The following is a 20192-nucleotide window of genomic DNA, read 5'->3' on the forward strand; positions in this document are numbered from 1 at the left end:
CTGCGGTACTAAATGCTACTCACCTGGTATCGACAATCAAAGGCATTTCCCTGTCCCCAGACGACCTGCTTGTCAGTTTTGATGTGGTGTCCTTGTTCACCAAAGTCTCGGTACCTGACACCATCGCTATCATTGAAGACCTGGTTCATCAAGGACTGCATACTGATGTACCCTCTCTGGTGAGACATTGCTTAACCAACACATACTTCACCTGGAATAGAACTTTCTACAAACAAACTGAGGGCACCCCAATGGGCTCCCCCCTATCTCCGGTTGTAGCCAACGTATTCATGGAAAAATTTGAAACTGACGCCATCCAGACTGCCACTCTATGCCCGACCTTATGGAAGAGGTACGTGGATGACACTTTTGTCATCTGGCCACATGGCCAGCCTGCTCTAGACCAATTCCGCGACCACATCAATTCCATACACCCAGCCATCAGATTTACCATGGAAGTCGAAAAAGATGGCAAACTACCCTTTTTGGATGTCTTAATTAAAAGGAGACATGATGGTTCAATGAGCCACTCTGTCTACAGGAAAGCTACCCATACAGATGCTTACTTGAAACCGGATTCTCACCACCATCCATCCCAGAAGAACTCCCTCATCAAGACTCTATGCGATTAATTACGACTTTGTTGACGTCTATCTTTTCGGTGTGTGGATCCGATTTTTGCTGGAGGTAATTGAATTTGCAAATCAAATTGTCCCTACATTTGGTCGACATAGTGGCAGCTGAAGAGGTAGTCATATTGTCTACATGTTCCCAATCCGATGTAGACATTGTTGCTGTCAATGTTAAGTGTGATTTGTAGAGTGTCTTGTCTAACTGATCGAGTTCGGTGCGTGTAAGTCTGATTTTTTCCGAGATAAGAGCGAAGCAAGTTCTAGCTAGAATTTGTTTTGCATTGAGAGAAGTTGCAGCAGCAGAGGTTAGTGTAAATACAGATGCTTACTTGAAACCGGATTCCCACTACCATCCATCCCAGAAGAACTCCCTCATCAAGACTCTATACCATAGAGCCCAATGCATTTCCATCCAGGAACACATTACCAGTGAACTCAAGCACGCACACCAGACTCGCAGGGCTAATGGTTGCTCCGACTACACAATCCGCAAAGCCATCACTCCAGTCATGAAGAAGGATCCTCTTGTGGAGCCACTCAAAACCATCACCTTACCCTACATTGCAGTGGTCACTAAAAAGATCTCCAAAATCCTGAATAAACACAAGATCCAGGTCCGATTCAACACAGTACATAAAATCCGTGATCTGGTTCCATCTGTAAAAGATGCTGTTCCAGACATACATTACCCGGGCGTTTACAAACTAAAGTGCCTCTGTGGTAGTAGCTACATTGGAGAAACCAAACGACATATCTCGGACCGCATCCGCGAACATAAAGCAGAATTGAAACACGGTAGAACGAACTCCTCTGCCGTGGCAGATCACTGTTATAATTCAGTGGGCTCACATGACATTGGCTTTTCCAAGACGGAGGTTCTTTGCAAACCAACCGGCTACCATGAGAGATTCGTTCATGAAGCCATTCACATATACAAGCACAGAGACAATTTCAACCGAGAAGATGGATTCTGGCTTAGTAACCATTGGAAAGATGTTTTAAACCATTTCCGTTCTAAATTAATTGTATTTTACGATGACCTTCAGACCGCAGCTCTTTCGCTGGCATTGACTCTTAATACCTCTCACACCACGGTAAATGGTATGGTTTACAACATGGAGTATAACAGCGCCTCGCAGCTGTCTCTCTCCCCCTCCTCCGTTCCAACCATGGATGAACTCGTCCGTCTGAACGGGGCTCGTAGCTATCCGTGGTGCTAAAGTTGAGGGTAAGAATCCACCCATTTTTTCGCCATATAGCATTGTGATATATAACGACTTATTGTTGGTAGCTTAGCTGATTGGAGAATATATAGAGTTTATTGATAACATTGAGGTAATTTATATTTTAGTTTTTTATTGGTTTACTATGTAGTATTCATTATATAGTGTAGTGTATACCAAGTTACTGTTAATAGTTCAGATGTGTAGGCTTTGACTTTAACATAGCCATTTCTGTGACCAGTCACAAGCTAATCACTCAGTTATTTCAATGCTAAATTCTCCTGTTTGATTTGTACTAGGTGCATCTGTAGATGTGTAGGCTTTGACTTTAACATAACTATTTCTTTGACCAGTCACAAGCTAATCCCTCAGTTATTTCAATACTAAATTCTCCTGTTTGATTTGCACTAGGTGCCTCTGTGAATGTGTATGCTTTGACTTTAACATAGCCATTTCTGTGACAACTCACAAGCTAATCACTCAGCTATTTCAATGCTAAATTCTATGCTAATTCCTTTGTCAAGGCACTCTGTTTCTTCTCACACAGCTTAAAGGTCGCGGTCTGAGCTTGGCTGTGTTCGCTCCAGCGCTGTCCTCCAGACAGTCTCGTCCCTTCACCTGATGAAGGCCGCTTGTGTTGTGGCCAAAACGTCATGAGAATTTTATTGCGTTATTTTATTTTATCAATTTATTATTTTGTTCTCATTCTACGTGACTTTACCGAAAGAACCAAAGAATGAACCCAGGCAGGTGCTTAGTTTTGGTGGGGCTGATGGTAATTCCTCCGGTACAGCCATTGAAGGTTTCACGAACTACGTGGCTGAAATAGATGTTAAATAATGTGGGAACCAGAGGACATCCCTGTCGCACCCCAAGGTGAATAGGGAATGGCTCTAACTCCCAGCCGCGTAGTTTTACCCGGGCCAGCCCACCATCATGAAGGTGCTTAATGATCGTGAGCAGAGAGTCCAATAGCACGAAGAACAAAGCCAGAGCCCAAGACAACTGATGCTGCCACCCCTCATGGTGGCAGGAGCCAGCGCCAGTCTACCGGACCTCCCAAATACGGCAGAGATGCAGGCAGTGCCGGGCCACCTTGCGATAGGGGAGTAGCAGCCTCTCCTCCGCAGCGAGTGTTCGAACATTCCACGTGGCCAGCCAGGAGATTGAATCTCTACCCTCGGGGTTCCTCCAGAAAAAACGTAAAGCCACTACGTGTGGCCACGTGGCATGTTCGAATGCTCACTGTGGAGGAGAGGCTGCCACTCCTCTGTCGGGAGTTGGACCGGTACCGCCTGGATTTCTGTGGCATTCAGGAGGTCCGGTGGACCGGCTCTGGCTCCTGCCACCATGAGGGGTGGACAGTCCTCTACTCGGGGCAGGAGACTGCCAAACAACAGGGTGTGGCTCTTCTTTTGAACAAAAGAATGAAGGGGGCGTGGGAGCGTGGGGGTGAGGTGTGGGAAGCTCTAAGCCCCAGGCTACTTTGGGCTCGCCTTCCCATCAACCGGAGGCGAGGAGTGGTGGTCGTTACTTATGCCCCCACCGAAGACGAACATCCGTGGAGGGATGCAGGTAAGGCCGATGAGTCAGATGCCTTCTATGACCTCCTGTCACAGGTGCTGGCTAAAGTGGCCCCTCGGGATAGAGTCATCATGTTGGGTGACTTCAATGCCCGAGTTGGTCATGATACTGGCACCTGATCTGGAGTGATTGGAGGGCATGGGCCAGATCAGCTCAATAACAACGGTAGGAGGCTGCTAGATTTTTGTGCAGCCCATGGGCTTGTAATTACCAACACGCTGTTCCGGCATCGGCGCATCCACACAACATCATGGATGCATGCCGGGTCCAAGCAAGAACATCTTCTGGACTACATAGTGACGGACCAGCGAATGCGAGCCCATGTCCTTGACACCAGGACCTACCGTGGAGCTGATCTGGCCTCTGACCATCGACTAGTCATCTGTAAGATGCCCCTGCCATTCTTCCACTCCGGTGGTGGGTGTACACCCAGGACCCCATTCCAACATAAAGTGGCCTGGTCTCAATTATCTGATGAAAGTTGCAAGTGATAATTTCATCATCGCTTGCGGCTGGGATTGGCATCGTCCCCGACTCCTCCTGATGTCGAGGGTAAATGGGCGAGGTTTATGACTGTGACTCATGCAGCTGCAATGGCTGCTTTGGGTACGCGGTCCAGACCTCCCCAGACACCCTGGCTGACAGAGGAGGTGTTCAGGATGGTTGAGAAAAAGCGACAGGCCCACTGTCATCGGCTACAGAATCCCACGTCAGAGAATGAGGAGGCTTACCGCAGCCTTCGCTCGGAGGTTCGGAGAGCCGTGAGGCGCTGCAAGGATGGGTGGTGGTCGCGGGTTGCTGAGGAGATGGAGTCTGCCTCAGTGGCCCGTGATCACAAATCTCTATTTAACTCCATCAAAAAAGTAACCTGCAGTGCCACACATATTACCATCATTAGGGGAAAAAACGGTGATCCAATCTCCGACCCCCAGGAACAGGTTCGCAGATTTGCTGAGCATTTCTGTGAGGTCCTGGGGTAGGGAAAATCCCACAGCCAGGAAAACATCGTGGCACAAGGTGAGGATGACCCTGCTGAGGCTGCGGTGCCTCAAATATTGGAAGAAGTCACCCCCTGTGAGTGGCTGGCTGAGGTGCCATCTGCTGAGGAAGTATTGAAGGCGATCCGGAGTCTGAGACCAGGAAAGGCAGCGGGCAGAGATGATCTCCCAAGCGAAATGCTGAGGGAGGGTGGCGTTTGTGCACAGACTGCCCTATATGACATCATAACAACAGTCTGGACCACTGGACGGGTTCCGCAGGATTGGAAGGATGCCCTGGTGGTCCCCCTTTTTAAGAAGGGGGACCGCACAGACTGTAACAACTACAGGGGCATCTCACTCCTCAGTGTGCCGGGAAAGGTCCTGGCAAGGATTATTCAGCATCGCCTTGCCAGGCATGCTGAGGAGAGGCTTGCGGAGCCCCAATGCGGTTTCAGGAAAGGGCGGTCCTGCACGGATGCCATATTTTCTGTCCGTCTGCTACAGCAGAGGTGTAGGGAATTCCAACAAGACCTACATCTCTGCTTTATTGACCTGGTCAAGGCCTATGATACCATCAGTAGGCCTGCGCTCTGGGTCGTTCTTCGTGCTTTTGGAGTACCTGACCCTCTGCTCACGATCATTAAGGACCTTAATGAAAAACTACGTGGCCGGGAGTCAGAGCCATTCCCTGTACACCTTGGGGTGCGACAGGGATGTCCTCTGGCTCCCACATTATTTAACATCTATTTTGACCACGTAGTTCGTGAAGCCTTCAATAGCTGTACCGGGGGAATCTCCATATGGTACAGATATAATGGGAGGCTAATCGATGCCCGGGTGCGGTCAAGGGATGGCTCCCTATTGCTCAACCACGTTATGTATGCTGATGATTTGGTAATAGCTGCACAGTCAGAGGAGGAGTTGGAGACGCTGCTGCTGAGACTGGAGCGTGCCACTAAGAGGTGGGGCCTTACCATCAGCCCCACCAAAACTAAGCACCTGCCTGGGTATTTTGTACCATCGGACACTCCATCCCCACAACTCCCAATCGATGATGGGGCAGTTGTGGAGAGAGTGGAGAGTTTCCCATACCTGGGCAGTGTGCTTATGACTGGCTCCAGTTTAACAGCAGAGGTCTCACTCCGAATCAGTCGAGCGGCAATATCTTTTCATCGGTTGCGTAACGCTGTGTGGAAGCTACCTGGTCTGTCGCTCCGCACTAAGCTTCAGGTCTTCTCGGCCACGGTCATTCCCTCCCTTCTCTACGCTTGCGAAACGTGGACCCCTCTAATGGAACATCTTCGCCGGTTAGAAACATTTAGGCTGGCCTGCCTACGATCCATCCTGGGTTTAACCAGACTGGATTGTGTGAGGAGCTCACAAATCCTTGAAAGATCTGGGCAGGGTCCCATCGGTGAGCTCCTCCGGCAGGCAAGGCTGCGATGGCTGGGTCATGTAGCCCGCATGCCCAGCCACCGCATGCCAAAACAGCTTTTGTTTGGCCGGATTGAGGGGGCTAAGCGGGCGCGGCACGGGCTAGAGAAGAGATGGAGTGATGTGGTACAGGAGGACGTGGAGCTGAGTGGACTTGCCGATGACTGGTACCAGCGGTGTCAAGATCGGCCTCTGTGGAGGAGGTTCGTGAAGGATGCTACTGGGCAGTTGGAGGCAGTCGCCCTCCAACAACAACGGAGGACGGAGGAGCGACGCTCAGAACAACGAGCGGAGCGCCGGGTGGCTAAAGCACAGCAGGTTGGCACAGTAGGGGGCACAGGTGGTGCATCAGCCAGTCATCTCAGTCAGTCGACCCGTGGCACCTGGGTCTGCCCCGTGACCTCCTGCCAGCGGGTGTTCGACACTTCACGTGGCCTCAGGGTGCACATAGCCTGGCACAAGCGTCGTGGTGACGTCACCGCCACTTAGTGGCGAATGGCGGTTGTTGTTGTGTATGTATATATGTGTGTATGTATATATGTGCGTATGTATATATGTGTATGTATATGTATGTATATGTGTGTTTATATGTGTGTATGTATATTGTGTATGTGTTTATGTGTGTATGTATTTGTGTGTGTATGTATATGTGTGTATGTATATATGTATATGTATATGTGTGTATGTTTATATGTGTATGTATTTGTGTATGTGTTTATATGTGTGTATGTATATTGTGTATGTGTTTATGTGTTTATGTATTTGTGTATGTGTTTATGTGTGTGTATGTATATTGTGTATGTGTTTATGTGTGTATGTATTTGTGTTTGTGTTTATATGTGTGTATGTATATTGTGTATGTGTTTATGTGTGCATGTATTTGTGTATGTGTTTATGTGTGTATGTATATTGTGTATGTTTATGTGTGTATGTATTTGTGTATGTACCTGGTTCCAAGTGTGAGGGGGAGCCACGGCTGCCCCCCTCCCGTGTGGGAATGGCATCGGAGCAGGGGGTGGTGGTTATAAACCACCACACAAAGTCACCCTCCACCTCGTCCTTCTACTCAACCACCTTCCCCTCATCCTTCTCATCCACCGCCTCCTCATCCACATTCTCATCCACCTTCTCATCAACCTCCTCCTTCTCATCCACCTCCTCCTTTTCATCCACCGCCTCCTTCTCATCCATCTTCTCATCCACCTCCTCCTTCTCATCCACCTCCTCCTTTTCATCGCCCTCCCCCTCCATCACCACCACCTCCTCCTCCTCGCCCTTTGTGGTGCCGCCACCGCCAGCGGCCACGGCAGCGCCCTGTCGCTCACGGGACAGCAGCGGCCGTGGGACGACGACGCCGCTGATGCTGCCGCCGCTCGACGTTGTCCGGTGACCGCAGTGCAGCCCGGCACCACCGCCATCACCACCACCACCACCATCACCACCACCGCCAATCACCACCACCGCCAGGAGGATTCGCCTTGGTGAGGATGTTGTAGGCGAGCTGGCACGCCACCTCCCGTGCTCCCTCCACGCTTGAGCTCAGAAATTTGGGGAAGATGATGGCGCCTTCTCCCACCCCGGGAACCGACACCTTATAGAGGAGGCCCACGGGCATCCCGGGCTCCGAGTGAGCGTGCAGCTCGAAGATTGGGTAGCTGACGCCAGCGGTCCGGCACAGCATCCGCAGCATGGCCGCCTCCGGCAGCGCCTTGAGAGCAATGGGCATGGGCCGCAGGTGGAAAAGGTACCCACCACAGCCGCGTGCGTGCCCCCCAGCCCTCAAATTGGCTGTGTGCGGCTTTGGCGGTGCCCGTGCACTCCGGCTGCAGCAGGTCTGGCACCGCCGCCTCCATCTCGTCCTCGTCTTCCGTTGCCGCCGCCGCGGCCGCAGCCGCCGTGTCCCACTCCGCCTTGATGGTCCGGCCCCATGGCCGGAAGTTGATTCGAAGGAGCTTCTTCCGGGCCATGGCGGCTGCGCGATGGCTCCCGTACTCGATGAACGCGTAGCCTCGGTTGAGGGTTTTGTCCCAGCGACAAACGCTCATTTTGACGTCCACCACGCCCTTCGTGGCACCGCTCATCGCCATCATCACCTCCGCTCGCTTCTTGTCCTTTGGCAGCCCCCCAATGAAGAGGCGGCGATTGTCCACGCTGATGCAGACTGCAATGCGGCGTCCGGGACGGATCTCTACCTTGTCGAGTTTCTTGATGGCATCCGTGGCTTGGGCGAGCGTCGCGTAGGTAGCGAACGCATAGCCGCGGGTCTCTCCGCTATAACCCATCATGAGGCGGAGCTGGTAGAGCTTCCCCACCGTCTCAAGCACGGGCACCAGCTCATCCTCGTAGAGGTCGTGCGGGATCCTCCCCAGAAACACCTCGCAGCCATGGGCGGGAGGGGGCCCCTGCCAGTCGGGCGGTGGTCCGAACTTCCTCTGTCCGTTCTCCTGGACAATGTTGTACCCCGTGCGCAACATGAGGTCCAGCAGGACCTTCATGCAGGCCATGCCGAGCACCGGTGGTTTGGCTACTACCGTGGTGCTGGGGCAGCGGCTTGGGGCCCGGTGGAGCCCTTGACACTCCGCGCGGTCGCCTCGTGCCGACAAAGCCACGGGGGGAATCAGCTCCTGAAAAGCCAAATCCCCGGCAGGAACTCGCTCGGCCCAAACCTACAGGCCAGCAGTGAAGAGAGGAAGAGAGAGAGAGTGGAGACGGATGGAGAAGGAGAGACGCGTTTGTTCGGTCCATGGGCCTAAATGTGACGTTAGCGTAGCCTGTGCAGTATGCATACAGCGCTTTTGTCAATCCACTCCTGGATCAAGCCCTCCCCCACATTGCACAGAGGAGACAAGAAACACAAACCCACACGGTTCCCGGCATGCGTTTGTTTGTCCTCGGAAATGTTCACCGAGCGATGATTTTGCGTTTCGAGCGGCGTTTGACTTCGCGCGGTGAACTTCGCCTGTGATGACGTCACTGGGCACGACAGGAGAGGTCGGCACTGACTTTTAGCGCCGGTTTTTTACTCCCCATCCAATAGTCCATGAGACGCTTCAAAATGAGACCATTTTGTCGGTATCAAAGTATGACAAAATAAGAATAGATTTGATCATTTTTTGGCAACAAAACGGGTGTTTAGATGTTCAAACACCAAACAGAAACCTTCTTCAATGAATCTTAAGATCTGTTTTATTGCCAGAAAGGATACAACCTATTCTTATTTTTTCATAGCCCATGAGATGTCTCCTTTGTCGGTACCACGTGAGGTGGCCTACATTGAGCAGTTTCAATTTCTCTACGTGGCCAGTGATAAACAAATGCAATGAGTGAGACTATCAAGTAATTTACTTTCATTTTCCATCCAAATAAATGGGTACGACTGAAGTCTTGCTACCTTAGGTGGTACCGAGTTCTACTCTGGACCATGAGTGGGCCGTTTAATCAATTTTGGCCAGTTTTCAACATTGTTAGGTCCCTAACAGCAACAGAGCTGTTGTACTACAATTGTGTTCATATTGGATCATCTTTACAACAGAGCAAACATGCAGACAGATCTAATGCGTAATGCTTTCAAATCCTCATTGTTGAAATGTGAGTTTACTTGCAAATGGAATCACAGTCCCAAATCATGACCGCAGAATGGTTGGAGCGAGTTGTTGGGGAGGGTGGTGGGTCGGGGGTTGAATTGCCATCATCAAAGCAGCACACGCCCCACCTTATGAACCACACAGAGTAATTACGCGAGCCAGACGTTGTATAGAAATGATTATTGTTGTTAGTGTAGCATTCACCAAAACGATCCAGCATATGTTTTATTTGGTCACGCCATTCATATTCAGATATTCATTTTGCTTGTGTTTCAGAGTGGGTCGATTCATCTTTGATCTCATGAAGATGCGAAATCGTAAATAGGTTTTGATCAAGTTGCTAAAAGGATACAATTTTTAAACGGATATTTTAAATCAATGGAGTGCATGTTTTACAATTCACGCAGCTCAATAACGAAATAAATAATATCGCATGGTTTTAATTAAGTAAAATATAAATTTGTGTCATGAATTGGTGATGAATTTTGCTTTGACCATCTCTTAAATGACCGCAGTTATAATGAGCTGGGATATCATCATATTTCTCAAGTCGTCGATCACTCAACCAAATATATCGGTTTCATTACTCGACAAATTGGATAGCAATTAGTTTTTTTTAAAAATTGTCCGCATATGTGCCACTGGATGGGAGGTTATGGGCGCGGCATAATCTGTTGTATCATGCTGGGCGTGGCTTGTAGGGGGTTTCCTACCTTCGGGAAGCGTGATGCTGAAATGGTCGCTGTTTTTTAATCAAATCTAGATTTAAAACTCATTTCTTTAGAACTGCTTTTCGTATTCTTAGCTCTTTCGGTAAAGTCACGTTGAAGGGAAACAATAAAATAATAAAATATATAAAACAATAAAAATTCTCACGACATTTCGACCATAACGCAAACGGTCATCATCAGGTGTGAAAAACCAACGACCGTTGCATATCAGCTCCTAGCTATATTTTATTATTTTATTGTTTCCCTTCAACGTGAATATGAATTACTGCAGTCACGGAAGCTTTAAATCAAAATTTAACTGCTTTTTGTGTTTAGTCTTTTGTCCTTCCCCCACACCTCTGATTGGCACGGTTAACTACCGTACAGCGTGAAAGAAGTTCAACAACATACATGCACACAAAAGTTATAAGTTTAGTCAATTCACTTAATCGACTAATCATATCAGCTCCTAGCTATATTGCACTCTTTGTAGGTGAGTAGGTCGGTAGCTGCGATACTGTTGTGACATTGCCTACACGATTAACTCTGCCGTGGCGAATAGCGCGAGTGGTGTGTGTGTGTGTGATAATTATACATGACGACAGTGGTGTAGCTTGTACAGAATAAGTTAACATGATTTTTAATTTAGAGAGCATCTACATGCAACCGAATCTCACGACGCTATACCACAACAGACGCGTGCACCTAACCGGTAACAACGAGGCGTGATATTTGTCCGGTATTTTAAGAGAGAGACGGCCATAGGCAGAGAAGAGGAGGAAATATATTTAGCTTGGACGTGGACAGATGGTTGAGGGAAGTAAGTTCCAGATCTTGGAGGCAGCAAGAGGAGAAGGCGAAGCAAAAGACGAATCGAGGGTTGACCTCTACACAAGGAGGTCAACTCGCTGCTTCGATCAGAAAGCTTCGGCTCCTGCGGCGCAGAGCGCACGGAGGCGGTGCCTGGTGTAAGAGGGGAGATGAGGCTTGCACGTTGGAACCGGCAACAGTTGAATCCACATTCAGAGACGTTCGATTCGATATTGTGCACAGTCTCACGTGTACAGGATACATTACGTGAGAGCCCGGAGTGCAGCGGAGGGGGGTGAGGCTGATTCATTCGGCCTCAGAGGAACGCCGTGAGCCTCAACCGGTCCGTCATCAGCCTCAGCCGTGGTCTATCCGCTGCGGGGTGAAGGGCACCCCCCTCGTTAGTCGCTCTCGGTACTGCCAGGGCCACGTTACACTTCACTCCTGCGTCACGAAGCGATCCCGTAGCTCCGTCTCTACACGAGTTGGGCCAGACGTGGGCAAAAGACGGCCCGTTGGGCTTCTTAATTTGGCCTGCCGAACTTGTCCATATATTATTATTGTTGTTGTTGTTAAATTAAATTTGACCTTTCTCCTGTAATGCCCCCGTTTCCCAGATTAGACGGCGCACTTTGACCGGGAGTGCGGTAATTGTTTTGGGCGCAGGCCTCAGACGTTTTCGTGATGTCTGATCAGTCACGTTATGACACGTTTTTGAATGGTTCATGTTCGTGCAATTTGTTAAAATTGCCTTGCAAATAAACGCTTTGCTACCTTTTAAAGGCCAATTCCTTTCAAGTAAAGATTTTTGACACCGTCATTTATATTAGTTCACACAAACGCTCCATCCACCACCATCACCACCAACATCACCACCACCACCACCAGCATCACCACCACCATCACCACCACCAGCATCACCACCACCACCACCACCACCATCACCACCACCAACAGCACCATCACCACCACCAACATCACCATCACCACCACCACCATCACCACCACCACCACCAACATCACCACCACAAACATCACCATCACCAACATCACTACCACCACCAACAGCACCATCACCACCACCAACATCACCATCACCACCACCAACATCACCACCACCAACATCACCACCACCAACATCACCACCACCAACATCACCACCACCACCAACATCACCACCAACATCACCACCACCATCACCACCACCAATATCACCACCAACATCCCCACCACCACCAACATCACCACCACCATCACCACCACCAATATCACCACCACCAACATCACCACCAACATCCCCACCACCACCAACATCACCACCAACATCACCACCACCAACATCACCACCACCAACACCACCACCACCAACATCCCCACCACCACCAACATCACCACCAACATCACCACCACCATCACCACCACCAACATCACCACCAACATCCCCACCACCACCAACATCACCACCAACATCACCACCACCAACATCACCACCAACATCACCACCACCACCAACATCACCACCACCAACACCACCACCACCAACATCACCACCACCATCACCACCACCAACATCACCGCCAACATCCCCACCACCACCAACATCACCACCACCAACATCACCACCAACATCACCACCACCACCACCAACATCACCACCACCACCAACACCACCACCAACATCACCATCACCACCACCAACATCACCACCAACATCACCATCACCACCAACATCACCACCACCAACATCACCACCAACATCACCACCACCACCAACATCACCACCACCAACAGCACCATCACCACCACCAACATCACCAACACTAACATCCCCACCACCACCAACATCACCACCACCAACATCACCACCAACATCACCACCACCATCACCACCACCAACATCCCCACCACCACCAACATCACCACCACCATCACCAATATCACCACCACCAACATCACCACCAACATCCCCACCACCACCAACATCACCACCAACATCACCACCACCAACATCACCACCGTCACCACCACCACCAACATCACCACCACCACCAACACCACCACCACCAACATCACCACAAACATCACCATCACCAACATCACCACCACCACCACCAACAGCGCCATCACCACCACCAACATCACCATCACCACCACCAACATCACCACCACCAACAGCACCATCACCACCACCAACATCACCACCACCAACATCACCACCACCACCAACATCACCACCACAAACATCACCATCACCAACATCACCACCACCACCAACAGCACCATCACCACCACCAACATCACCATCACCACCACCAACATCACCACCACCACCAACATCACCACCACTAACATCCCCACCACCACCATCACCACCAACATCACCACCACCACCAACATCACCACCACAAACATCACCATCACCAACATCACCACCACCACCAACAGCACCATCACCACCACCAACATCCCCACCACCACCAACATCACCACCACCAACATCACCACCACCAACATCACCACCACCACCAACATCACCACCAACACCACCACCACCAACATCACCACCACCACCACCAACATCACCGCCAACATCCCCACCACCACCAACATCACCACCACCAACATCACCACCAACATCACCACCACCACCACCAACATCACCACCACCACCACCACCAACACCACCACCAACATCACCACCACCATCACCACCACCAACATCACCACCAACATCACCATCACCACCAACATCACCACCACCAACATCACCACCAACATCACCACCACCACCAACATCACCACCACCAACAGCACCATCACCACCACCAACATCACCACCACTAACATCCCCACCACCTCCAACATCACCACCACCACCACCACCAACATCACCACCAACATCACCACCACCATCACCACCACCAACATCCCCACCACCACCAACATCACCACCACCATCACCAATATCACCACCACCAACATCACCACCAACATCCCCACCACCACCAACATCACCACCAACATCACCACCACCAACATCACCACCGTCACCACCACCACCAACATCACCACCACCACCAACACCACCACCACCAACATCACCACAAACATCACCATCACCAACATCACCACCACCACCACCAACAGCGCCATCACCACCACCAACATCACCATCACCACCACCAACATCACCACCACCAACAGCACCATCACCACCACCAACATCACCACCACCAACATCACCACCACCACCAACATCACCACCACAAACATCACCATCACCAACATCACCACCACCACCAACAGCACCATCACCACCACCAACATCACCATCACCACCACCAACATCACCACCACCACCAACATCACCACCACTAACATCCCCACCACCACCATCACCACCAACATCACCACCACCACCAACATCACCACCACAAACATCACCATCACCAACATCACCACCACCAACAGCACCATCACCACCACCAACATCACCATCACCACCACCACCATCACCACCACCACCACCAACATCACCACCACTAACATCCCCACCACCACCATCACCACCACCACCAACATCACCAGCACCAACAGCACCATCACCACCACCATCACCACCACCAACATCACCACCACCAACAGCACCATCACCACCACCAACATCACCACCACCAACATCACCACCACCAACATCACCACCAACACCCCCACCACCACCAACATTACCACCACCATCACCACCACCAACATCACCACCAACATCCCCACCACCACCAACATCACCACCACCATCACCACCACCAACATCACCCCCACCAACATCACCACCAACATCCCCACCACCACCAACATCACCACCAACATCACCACCAACATCACCACCACCACCACCAACATCACCACCACCAACATCACCACCAACATCACCACCAACATCACCACCACCATCACCACCACCAACATCACCACCAACATCATCACCATCACCACCACCAACATCACCACCAACATCACCACCATCACCACCACCATCATCACCACCACCAACATCACCACCATCACCACCACCACCAACATCACCACCACCACCACCACCAACATCACCACCACAAACATCACCACCACCATCACCACCACCAACATCACCACCATCACCACCACCAACATCACCACCACCACCACCATCATCACCACAAACATCACCACCACCATCACTACCACCAACATCACCACCATCACCACCACCATCACCACCACCACCACCATCATCACCACCAACATCATCACCACCACCATCACCACCACCAACATCACCACCAACACCACCAACATCACCACCACCAACATCATCACCACCACCAACATCACCACCACCATCACCACCAACATCACCACCATCACCACCACCACCACCATCACCACCACCACCACCATCATCACCACCAACATCATCACCACCACCATCACCACCATCAAAGACAAACTAGAGAGATGCCCCCCCCCCCCACCGTACGAGCCCTGGAACGAGACCCTTGGGGGGCGAGCCGCTGTTCAGTCTCCAGCAGCAGCAGCAGCAGCCGCCGCGTGGTGCACGATGGGGTGACCAAGCGCCTGAGCGCGCGGCCGCCTTTGTCTCCCCAGCGAGCCCCAGGCGGCCCACATCGCCACCCTGGGCCGGGTGAGCAATCTAGCCGAGACCGGCGACACTCCCGGGGACCAGGCCTCACTACGGCACTTACCGGCGCAAAGCTCCGTAGGTGTCTGGGGGAGGGGGGGAGGGGTCTTGATGAGGTTACACATGAAACTATTTCCTAGTGCGGTGGTGGAAGAGGAGGTCGCTTATGTCTGACGTTCCGTGTCGCTGCCACGGACGGGTGACTTGCGCGCGTGCCTGTGATCACGTCAGAGGCCTTATCTTGACGCTTTCAGAAAACGTAGCGCGGATAGGCGATCACGTGGGGGCGAGCGAGGCTCAGATTCCGTAGATCTGATAAGCACTGCCCGTAGACTCAGCACTGCCCATCGACTCATCACTGCCCATTCACTAGGAGAAAACCCCAATAAGCTGAAATAGAAACAGAATAAACTTAGAGAGAAACCCGCGAAACGTAAAAAGCTATTGAATGCATGGCTGTGTGTGCTGCTTTGCATTGTCGTAGCTACGTATGCAGTCTGCAAGTTTTTTTTAATGTGGGCACGTGCAAATATTGTCTGGGTACATGAAAATATTTCTTTGAAAATGTGTCCTAGACAATAAATGTGTCCTAGACACTATATTTGTAAGTGTGTGAGTTAATAAAAGTAGAATTGAAACATAAGCACAATGTAGATTTGTATATTGTAGGGTAGAAATGTATTTATGATCTAATATAGGTTTAATACAATGTATATTCATCATAAAGGTTTTTGGGTTAGATCGCGTTATTTATAAATGTGTCGTAACCCTCCACCACCCGACACGGCCAATCAGCAAAAAAAAGTGTCACTATGACAAAAGACAAATAGTTCACTATTTTAGCCCACCGGTGTGTTGAAGAGTGAATCCACAACATTTACAGTTTGAGTACGACGTTTCGCTGGTAATTACATCCGCATCAACGGGCAATTCGCCAGAATGGTAAAGCCCTCACTTGCTCCCGGTTTTATATAGAGCAGCAGGGTGACGTCATCACTTAACTCATATCAGGGGCAGTGATTAGAGGCGGAGGGGGGTATTGTAATTATATAATCGATTGGTAATCAGTCAATGGTTTTGATTAGTAATGAGTTGTAGATTAGTAATTAGTTGTAATGTGTGTTATTGTGATTATATGCTACGTTAGTAATCCGTTAATTAGTATGTGTTTCCCCAATAAGGAATTGTAATATGTATGATTTAATAATACGCTTCCAAGCCGCACTAAGCCTGTAGCTGTCAGAGCGATTAAAATTATTTCTATTCCTCTCAATTTCAATGGATTTTCTAATTAGTCTTTGCCAGTAATAATTCGTTTTACACAACACTTCAACGTTATCAAAATCAATTGAGTGTCCTTGTTGACAAGCATGTTCTGCCACTGCCGACAGTTGTTTGAGATAATTTAATATTTCTTTGATGTTCTTTTAGTCTTATGCTGATGTTACGTCCCGTCTGTCTAATATAGCATCTGCCACATAAACAATTAATCCGATATACACCTTCTGTTGATAATTTAGGTAATGCGTCTTTAGTGCAAGATACTAGTTTTTGAATTTTGTGTACTGTACCAAATCTTACTGTAATGTTTTGTTTTTGCAAAACACGGGCTAATTTGTCAGCTACTCCTAAGATATATGGAATTTTTTATTGTTTTAACAATCTGGTCGCTTTCAGCAGTATTGCTTTGCGATCGTGATTTGGCATTCAGTGCTGTTAATTTGAGCATTATTGTAGTCATTCTGTCGTAGTGCGTCTTTAACGTGTTTAATCTCTCTCACTAGACTCTCACCATCAGACACTGTTTTAGCCCGATGTATGAGCGTCTTGATAAGAGAGGATTTCTGAGCTGGATGATGATGATGCGATTCTGCATTCAGATAGGCATCAGTGTGCGTTTGCTTTCTGTAAACGCTGTGTTATTTTACCGTTTAGGCCATGTCCAAGCGTCTTATCACGAGATCAAACCGGTCCGAGATTACGCCAACCTTGCTAATTGAAGGTGCGATATCTCAACACGTGTATGTGTGTGCATACATCAAGGCCGTAGCCATGGAGAAAAAAAATAATCTAAATTTTAAAACGAATTTCCTGCTTAAAAATATTTTTTAAAAATTCACTAACACTAGTGTGGATCTAAACGCGATTCCGTAGTTTCGATTCATTCCCCGACTCGTTCCATCAGAATCGATATTCACCTTCACCGTAAAAAAATTAGATTCTCTCCAATCTAAGAACGCATTGACAAACGATTCATAGAATCGATCATCGATGCCTACCGCCCTCTTTGTTGAACAGCGGCTAAATCGTATTGAGCTATAATTAGGAATCGAATCGGCTATGATGCGATCTGCGCAGCTTAGCCAATAGGAGCGCACGTTGCTCAGAGGCACCGTCCAATCGGAGGAGGCGATGGTTTGGGGTGGCTGGGTGCCACTTGGACCAATCAGGAGGGCTTCAGGTTGTTCCTTCCACCCGCAACACGACGTGCACCTAGCCTGGCACCGGCTTCACTGCTACACAGATACATCACTACAGCAGGTGTACCTAGCCTGGCACCGGCTTCACTGCTTCACTGCTACATCACTAAAGCAGGTGCACCTAGCCTGGCACCGGCTTCACTGCTACACGTATACATCACTAGTGTATAGTAATGTGTAGTGTATAGTAATGTATAGTGTGTAGTGTATAGTAATGTGTAGTGTAGTGTGTAGTGTATAGTAATGTGTAGTGTAGTGTGTAGTGTATAGTAATGGATAGTGTATAGTAATGTATAGTGTAGTGTGTAGTGTATAGTAATGTATAGTGTAGTGTATGGTAATGTGTAGTGTATAGTAATGTATAGTGTAGTGTGTAGTGTATATTAATGTATAGTGTAGTGTGTAGTGTATAGTAATGTGTAGTGTATAGTAATGTATAGTAATGGATAGTGTATAGTAATGTATAGTGTGTAGTGTATATTAATGTATAGTGTAGTGTGTAGTGTACAGTAATGTGTAGTGTATAGTAATGTATAGTGTACTGTGTAGTGTATAGTAATGTATAGTGTAGTGTGTAGTGTATAGTAATGTGTAGTGTATAGTAATGTATAGTGTAGTGTATATTAATGTATAGTGTAGTGTATAGTAATGTATAGTGTAGTGTGTAGGGTATAGTAATGTATAGTGTAGTGTATAGTGTAGTGTGCCTGCCACTGTATATTTGGCGTTTGCGTGTCTCTCTCATCACCATGGTGGCTAGGAGATGTTGACTACCTCGCCTGGTCTACAGGACGTCGTGGGTTCGACCCCGACGCCTGCTGCTGCTGTATATTTGTGTCTCTCTCCCCATGGTCGGGTGGATTTTTCTAATCCACATTTAGAATCAACATCGATGACCCGTTTAGAGTATTTGACTGCCGCTATAAATGTCCACGTGATGATGATGATGACGACGCTTCGCCACTCAGTTGAGCTGTCGTCTGTGATGGTCGGGTCGCTTCTGAAAAAGTGGTACACAGCAGCTCAGTTGGCTGTACACAGGCGGCACCCTGGTACCACCCGGTGTGCCACCCGGTGTGCCACCAGTGTGCCACCAGTGTGCCACCCGGGTGCCATCAGTGTGCCACCCGGGTGCCACCAGTGTGCCACCAGTGTGCCACACTGGTACCACCCAGTGTGCCACCAGTGTGCCACCAGTGTGCCACCAGTGTACCACACTGGTACCACCCTGTGTGCCACCAGTGTGCCACCCGGGTGCTGCCCAGTGTGCCACCTGGGTGCTGCCCAGTGTGCCACCCGGGTACTGCTGCAGCACTGGACGGTGCGCTCCGCGATTGGTTTGTTATTTTCGCTGTTCAATGGTGGTGGGTTTTTTACATTTTATTTTTAACAACCTTGGACCTTATTGCTTTTTTTATATATTTGTAGTCACCAAATCATGGGGGTTTTGATAACAAAAAGGGATATGCACCGGGGGGCGTCCCATGCCTATCCCCAGAGTCACACGAGGACACGCTGCACAGCAATAACAAACAACCCCTCTAATGCCCGATGATGCTGGATGTAATTTCCAGTGAAACGTCGTATTAAAAAAAATGTGTAAATGTTGTGGATTCACTCTTCAACACACCGGTGGGCTAAAGTAGTGAGCTATTTTGTCTTTTGTCAACGTGACACTTTTTTTGCTGATTGGCCGTGTCGGGTGGTGGAGGGTTATGACACCCACCCATCATCCACTCACCCACTTACACACCCACTCACTCACTCACCCACTCACTCAGCCACTCACCCACTCACTCACCCACTCACTCAGCCACCCATCCACCCATTCACTCAGCCACCCCACCCACTCACTCACCCACCCACTCACTTACCCACTCACTCACTCACCCACTCACTCAACCACTCACTCACTCAACCACTCACTCACTCAACCACCCACTCACTCACTCAACCACTCACTCAACCACTCACTCAACCACCCACTCACTTACTCATTCACCCATCATCCACTCACCCACCCACCCACTCACTCACCCACTCAACTACCCACCCACTCAATCATCCACTCATCCAC

At 49.5% G+C, this 20192-nt stretch overlaps 1 pseudogene; it reads right to left on the bottom strand.

Annotated features, from left to right (window-relative positions):
• Window positions 1-7130: 7130 nt before the first annotated feature.
• Window positions 7131-16002, bottom strand: LOC142909284 (putative RNA-binding protein 46 pseudogene; annotated as a pseudogene).
• Window positions 16003-20192: the final 4190 nt, after the last annotated feature.

This window comes from Petromyzon marinus, unplaced genomic scaffold (assembly GCF_048934315.1).
Source record: "Petromyzon marinus isolate PM22_M1 ecotype Great Lakes invasive population unplaced genomic scaffold, UKy_Petmar_22M1.pri1.0 PM_G_Scaffold_114, whole genome shotgun sequence".
NCBI lineage: Eukaryota > Metazoa > Chordata > Hyperoartia > Petromyzontiformes > Petromyzontidae > Petromyzon > Petromyzon marinus.